Source organism: Rhinopithecus bieti, unplaced genomic scaffold (genome assembly GCF_001698545.2).
Source record: "Rhinopithecus bieti isolate Rb0 unplaced genomic scaffold, ASM169854v2 scaffold_2077, whole genome shotgun sequence".
NCBI lineage: Eukaryota > Metazoa > Chordata > Mammalia > Primates > Cercopithecidae > Rhinopithecus > Rhinopithecus bieti.
In genome coordinates this window covers 5,203,177-5,210,913 of record NW_016803882.1, presented here as the reverse complement: position 1 = coordinate 5,210,913, position 7,737 = coordinate 5,203,177, and positions in this window count along the sequence as shown.

Genomic DNA, 7,737 nt, shown 5'->3' with positions numbered 1-7,737 from the left:
ATATATTATTATATATCATATATCATATGTAATAAATGATATTAATATAAATGATATTATCTATGACTTTGTAGAACGTATTTTTTCCAGTATTTGAACTTAAGCTTACTATAGATATGAGACATAATCTCAGATTGTACAATTTCTAACTGATATCAAGTTAGTAAAAGAAAAATATCTATATCTGGAATAATGTTTATCTGAACTTAAAGCATGTCAAGTTTCTTAGGATCCAATTAAAGTAAAAATACTCTTAGTAACATAATTGTTTAAAACTACTTATGCCTATAAATATTCTTTTATTTTAAAAGTTATTTTATTATAAATTTTCTATTCAAAAGAATTTCACTTTACAAGTTTATAAAGTAAAATATTATTTTAAAATATAACCTTATAAAACTTTTCCTATTTTAACTTTATTTTTACATTTGCATTTATTCATTTTTTTATAATGAGATTCTCCTGGAGTAAAGGCACTGTTTCATAACTTGTCTTTTGTCACTTAACAATATGGCTTAGACAGTCACAGAAGAACAAAGACTACATAATACTACTTAAATGAGGTGTCTAAAATAGTCAAACTCATAGAAGCAGAAAATAGAATGATTGTTGCCATTGGCAGCGGGGGTCATTCTTCAATAGGTATAAAGTTTCTATTATACAAGATAAATAAGTTCTAGAGATTTGCTGTTCAACATAGTACCTATAGTTAACAATACAGTATTGTACACTTTAAATCTGAGAAGATCTCATGTTAAGTGTTCTTACCAAAAGACATCACACACACACACACACACAAACACACACAAAAGAACACATTGAATTTGTTGAAGTGATGGACATGTTTAGTACCTTGGCTATGGTGATAGTATCATGCTGTATGCCTATACCCAAACTGATCAAGATGTATACATTAATTGTGTGTAATTTTGTGTGTATCAATTATTCCTTAATAAGCTAAAAATATATTTAATTTTAAAAAACAAACACAGCTAATGTACTTTCCTTCTCAGTACATAACTCTACCTCTTTCTCTCCAACAATTGCACCAAATTCCTAGATACACGGAACCATATTTGTTTAATGGTAATTTAGAATTGAAAGAGTTTTCAATTTCACTAATATAGTTCTTCAGGGAACATTCTTACGTATGAATTTTTAAACACTTGTGCAAGTATGTCTATGGAACAGATTTATAAAGAAAACTTTCAAGAATTTTGTTCAGAGTTTGTGCCCATTAAGCTTTGGTGGGTAATACCAAACCGCTCTCTGGCTTAATTCCAATAGCCTATTTACCATATTCACTACTATTTACCAGTGAAGATTATGAAGCTTCTAAAATGGGTCTCGATGATCCCTGCATCTCAGTATTCATATACTGTGTAATCCCCTTTCCGTGAATGTGGACTAGATTTACTGACTCTCTTTTCACCAATAGAGTATCTCTGTGACAGAATGCTCTAAAGAGACTGTGGCTTACAAATTTCTCTCTCTCTCTCTCTCTCTCTCTCTCTCTCTCTCCACCCCTCCTTCCCTCTCTCTCACACACACATATAGGCATACATACAGACATTCTCATTCTCTTTCTCTCTCCCCCCACCCCTCCCTTTTCTCACACAGACACATTATCTTTACATCTCTCACCCTTACCCCCTCCTCTGTCTCTCTCACACACATTCTCTTTCCTTCCTTCCCCCTCTCTCTCACACACAGATGCATACATACACACATTTTCATTCTCTCTTTCCCTTTCTCTCTCTCCCCTTCCATCTCTCTTCCTCTCTCTTTCTCTAACACAGACTTTCTCTCTTTCTCCCTGCTTCTCTCTCTCACACACATTCTCTCTCTCCCCACTCTTTTTCTCACTCATCTCTCCCCCCCCCCCCCCCCCCACACACATGCATTTTCTTTCTCTTTCATTGGCAGGAATCTCTCTCTCTCTTTCACACACACACATGCATAATCTCATTCTCATTCTCTCTCCTCTCCTTCTTGCTCACACACACACACATATACTTACACACACTTTCATTCTCTCTTTCTCTCTTTCCCTCTCTACCCTTCCCATCTCTCCTTCTCTCTTGCTCACATTCTTTCTTGCCCCTCTCCTCTTTCACACGCACATTCTCTCTCTCTTTCTCACTTCTTTCTCTCTCTCCCTCCCTGTTTCACACACACACATAATCTAATTCTCATTCTCCCCCTCTCCTTCTCGCTCACACACATGCAAATACATATACACATTCTCATTGTCTCTTCCCCCTTCTTCCCCATCTTTCCTCCTCTCTCTCTCACAAAAACACATTGCCTTACCCTTTCTCTCACTCTCTTCCCCTCTGTCTCTCTCTGCTTCTCTCTCTCTCTCACACACACACACATACGTTCTCATTCTTTCTCTCCCTCACACACAGAGACGCCTTCTCATTCTCTCTCTCTTTCTCATACACACACACATGCACACACACACACACACACATTCTCTTTCTCACACACACACACACACAGACACAGACACACAAACACACATTCTCTTTCTCCCTCTCCTTCTCTCTTCCTTCTTCTCATGCTGGGGGAATCAAGATGGCTATATTGTGAGCTTTCCTATAGACAGGCCCATGTGGCATGGCACACCCAAGGAACTGAGACACTTAGGCCAGCCTTTCACAAGCAGCTGCAGCCTCACCAGCGCCAGGTGAGTGAGCTTAGAAATGGCTCCTCCAGACCCAGGAGAGTCCTGGGTGACTGCAGCCCCAGAGGCCTTGAGTGAGGAATGCCCAGTCAAGCACCTCTCAGACTCCTGATCCACAGAAACAATGAGGCAATAAACATTTGTTGCTTAAACCTGTTAATTTGGGGATAATTTGTTACACAGTAAATTATAACCTGAACACCTTGCCAGTCCTTAATTGTTTATCATTTATTTATATTTTTGCTAATCTAATGTGAATACTACCAATGTTGACATCTGTATTTGTGTATGTGTGTGTGTGTAAATTGTTTCAAATCCTTTGCTTATTTTTCTATTAACCTGTTTATTCTTTCTTGTTTTTTTGTAGGATTCTAATGTATTTAAGATTAATGCTTTATTTTTCATAGATGGTGCAAATATTTTCTTTCCATCTGTTTAACCATACATAATTTATAATTCATGTGCAGTTGAGTTTGCTGATTATGTCTCTTGTCACGTTTAGATTTGTATTATAATTAGAAAAGCATTACAGTTCCAAGATATGTAATATTTTCATGTATTTTCTTCTAAAATTTCAGAGACTTGTTCAGTATTTAGCTTCTTAACCCACCCATAGTACATTATTTCTAGTGAGGTTACACAGAGAGCTAAATAAAACTTTTCAGATTGATAATCAGTTATCAAATATCAATGTGATATAGTCCATCCATTTTTATAAGCTGAATCATATAAAAACATGAATATTTCTGAACTCTATATTACATACCATCAATTTTCTTACTGTTTCCTGCAATAATCACACTGTTTAAATTGCTATAAGTCTATATGTTTTGATAATTGTTGGGATTAGTTTCTTACGGGTCTTCCCTTCAAATGTTGTCTTAGTGTTTTGCAAATATTTTTTTCCATAATGAATTTAAAGTAATCCTATACATTCCTCAGAAATTATATTTAGAGTTTAATTTTCAGATTAATTTTAACAAGCAGAAAAATTTTGGGGAGAGTTTACCTCTTTCAAATACTGAATATTTCTTAACCAAGAATATAGTATAACTTTTTCTTTTTTTCAGGGTCTGTGTTATGACCTTCAGTAGACTTCTATTTTCTAAATAAGTTTTACGAGTTTTCTTGTCAGGCCTAACCATAAGTATTTAATGAGCTTTGTGGCTGTTCTAAATGGACTCATTTTCCTATTACATTTTAAATTCGTTATTGCTGGTGTATAAGAAAGCCATTGATTTTTTAATATTGATTTATTTTATTCTGGCTACTTTCCTGGACTCTTACAAGTTCTTACAGTTTTTTTATTGATTCTTGATGATTTTTTTCTTTTGGTGGACAATAACTTTATCTTTGTCATGTGTGTATATATAGATGTGTTTGTATATGTGTCTATATATATGTGTGTATGTGTATATACACACACATACACACATTTTACTTTTATTTCATTGCATGGTATAGCATCTCCAACAAACATCAATATTGACATGGTACTGGGATCCTTTTCTTATTTCTGATTTACTGTCGATTATCCTTGTATTAGCTTTCCTGATACCACTATAACATATTACCACAAACTTTGTAACTTAACCCACCACAACTGTATTTCCTTACAGTTCTGGAGGTCTGAAGTCAGAATGTGATGTACAGGGCTATAATCAAAGTGTCTGCAGGGCTGGTTCCTTCTGAGGGGAACATGCTCTCCCTTCTGCAAGGGAGGATCTGTTCCTTGTCTCTATCAGCTGCTGTAAGTCACCTGCATTCCTTGGATCAAGGTTTCTTCTTCATAACGCTCCAACCTCTTGCTTGCTTCCATCATCACATTGCCTTCAACTCTGTCTAAATTCCTATTACCCAGATAATTCAGAATAATCTTTTAGTCTCAAGGTTCTTAATCACATCTGCAAAGTATCTTTTAACACGTAAAGTAACACATTCACAAGTTCCGGGAATTAAGATATTGTTGCGGGAAGGGGACATTGTTAAACCTACCACACTTAAAATATTTCATTGTTATTTATGAAGTTTTCTTAAGGCTTCTGGTAGATTTTTTTAAGTCAGTTTCAAGAATGTATTTCTATAACTTGCTTACTAAGAGCTTCTTCCTTCTGAGTCAGTAACAAATATTGTAATGAATCAAATGATTCATTCATCCATATCGAGATGTTTACTCACTGTTCTCCTTTGTTAATGTACTAATTAAATTAATGCACATGTTTCATAATTGGAAATACTTTTGTACTCTCAGTATACGCCTTTTGGGTATAATGTATTAATATTAGTCTGCTAACACATTCTTGAAATTAATTTGCTAATAGTTCATTTATAATTTTCATATCTGTATTCACTAGCTTTCTTGTCTGCGCTTTCTTTGTTAAATCTTGATATAAGAGCTGTATTATCCCATAAAATTATTTGAAAAAAATTCTATTTGTTTATGTCAGTTGAAAAACATTACATCACAAAGAAGTTATCTCTATAAAGGTACAGTCAGTCTCACCCAAAAACACTCTGCACCTGATTTCCCTTTATGGTGTGCAATAAACTCTCAATATTTCACCTGACACTATCAATATTTCTGCTATTCCTTAGGTGAACTTTTGTCATTTGTGTCACTAGCAAATAATTCTTCCTAAGATGCTTAATTTATAACATAAACCATACTTACGTTTGATATGGTTTGGCTCTGAGTCATCACCCAAATCTCCTGTTGAATTTAATTCCCAGTGTTGGGTGAGGGACCCGGTGGGAGGTGGTGGTTGGATCATGGGGGCAGATTTCCCCCTTGCTATTCTCGTGATAGTGAGTTCTCATGAGATCTGGTTGGTTAGAAATGTGTAGCTCTTTCCCCTCTGCTCTCTCCTGTTCCACCATGGTAAGATGTGCCTGCATCTCCTTTGTCATCCACCATGACTGTAACTTTCCTGAGGCCTCCCCAGCCATGCTTCCTGTACTGCCTACAGAACTGTGAGTCAATTAGAACTCTTTTCTGCATAAATTACCCAGTTTCAGGTAGTTCTTTATAGCAGTGTGAGAATGGACTAGTACAAGGTTGCCTCTATATCTAGAATGGTATTTATTTTCTCATTCCTGCCATTATTTGTTTGTATTTTTAACTGGTGAAAGTATCCAAGTTTGGCCACCTTATTGATAATTTTAAAGAGTTTGCTTTTAATTGTCTTGATCATCTTTACTTTTATTTCTGTTTGCAATTTAATTAGTCTCTATGTTTATCTCTAGTAATTCCTTTTATTTTTCTTACTTTTTTCTTTTCCGGGTTTTTACTTCACATGCAAAATTTATTAGCTTTATTTATTTATTTTAAAGTATATGCAGTTTTATGCTATAACTTTGCAGCTCAGTACCATTTTGGCAAGATAATATAGCTCTTGATAGATGCTGCCCTTAATGGCTTTTGGCATTAAGATAGTTGTTAATTTTAGTTTAGACTTTGTCTTTATACCACAATTTATTTAGAGGATCATTTCTGAAGTTTTACCTGCAGAGCTGTATTAAACTTCTAATTTTATTACATTATATTTGGGGAATGTGGACTATATTAATTTTGCTTTAGGAATTAATTGGAATTTTTTGGCAGGCATAATTCTTGATCTATTTTTACATGTTCTATTTGTTCTTGAAAAGCTGTGTGTTCTTTATCTCTGCAGTGCCAAGTTCCTTATTAATTATGTTCATAAATTTTAACATTAAACCTAAAGCATATATTAAAAGAAAAAAGTCTCAGATTAAATAAAAGGAATACTGTCTATAAGAAATGTTGAATTAAAAAGAAGTTGGAAAGAGATGCCAGAGAGAGAAACAAAAGAGACAGAAATGTATAGTATTAATACCATACTTATTAGAAGTATTAAAATTTTTTAAAATAACTATTCAAAAGCAATAGCATTTTATTGAGAAATAATATATTCTATACCAAAGACATAAATTTTATAAATATTTGTGCATTATGAATATTTGTGCTTATATATGCTGAACATAATGCACAAATATGTATAAATATACAAATATATGTGTGTGTGTGTGTATGTGTGTATATAAATAAATGTTGACAGTGTAAGGGAAGGTTAATGGAATTAGGAGACTTTAATGTATTTTCCTTAATTCTCAAAAAATCAAGATTAATAAATAATAAAAATTTATCTGGAAAACTTTAACACTTCTTCAAGGCACACAAACAGACCAATTAGAAATGGAAGGAAATTTCCTCAATACTATCAACAGCATGTACAAAAAAATCTACAATTAACACCATACTTAATGTTGGAAACAAATGAATCCCTAAAATTGATAATAAGGTAAGGATATTTACTCTCACTACTTTTATTTAGTATTGTATTAAAAGTCCCATAAAGTGCAATAAGACAAACAAAAGAAGTCACAAAGTTTGTGGAAGAAAGGAAGAAAAGAAAACTTTTGCTTGCATTTGACCTCACTGCCTATGAAGAATATCTAAAGATTTACCAAAAAACGATCTGCTAGAAGTAATAAATAATTTTAGCTATGTAATACATAAATTTAGCTTTGTATTTATATATATATATATATAAATTAATGTATTCCTATTAGCAACAAGTAACTGAAAATGAAATTTCTTAAATACTATTCATGAGTAAACAAAAAGAAAATAATAAAATTGTGCAATATCTCTACAATAAAAGCTAGAAAGTATCACTGAGAGAAACTAAGTGTATCTAAATAAATAAATGGAGGAAATATTCATTTTATAAATTATAAGACAATATGAAGGCATTAATTCTCCTAAAGCTGATTTATAGATTAAACACAATAACTATTAAATCCCAGAAAAATTTATGTTAAATGTTGGCAAGTTGATAAGATCAGAGAATAGCCAAAACATTTTGAAAAATAACAGATACTGGCAAGGATGAAAGGAAAAGTGAACTCTTGTACACTATTGGTGGGAATACACATTAGCATAGCCACTATGGAAAACAATATGGTGACTTCTCAAAAAACTAAAAATAGAACTACTATATGATCCAGCCATTCCACTACTGAATAAT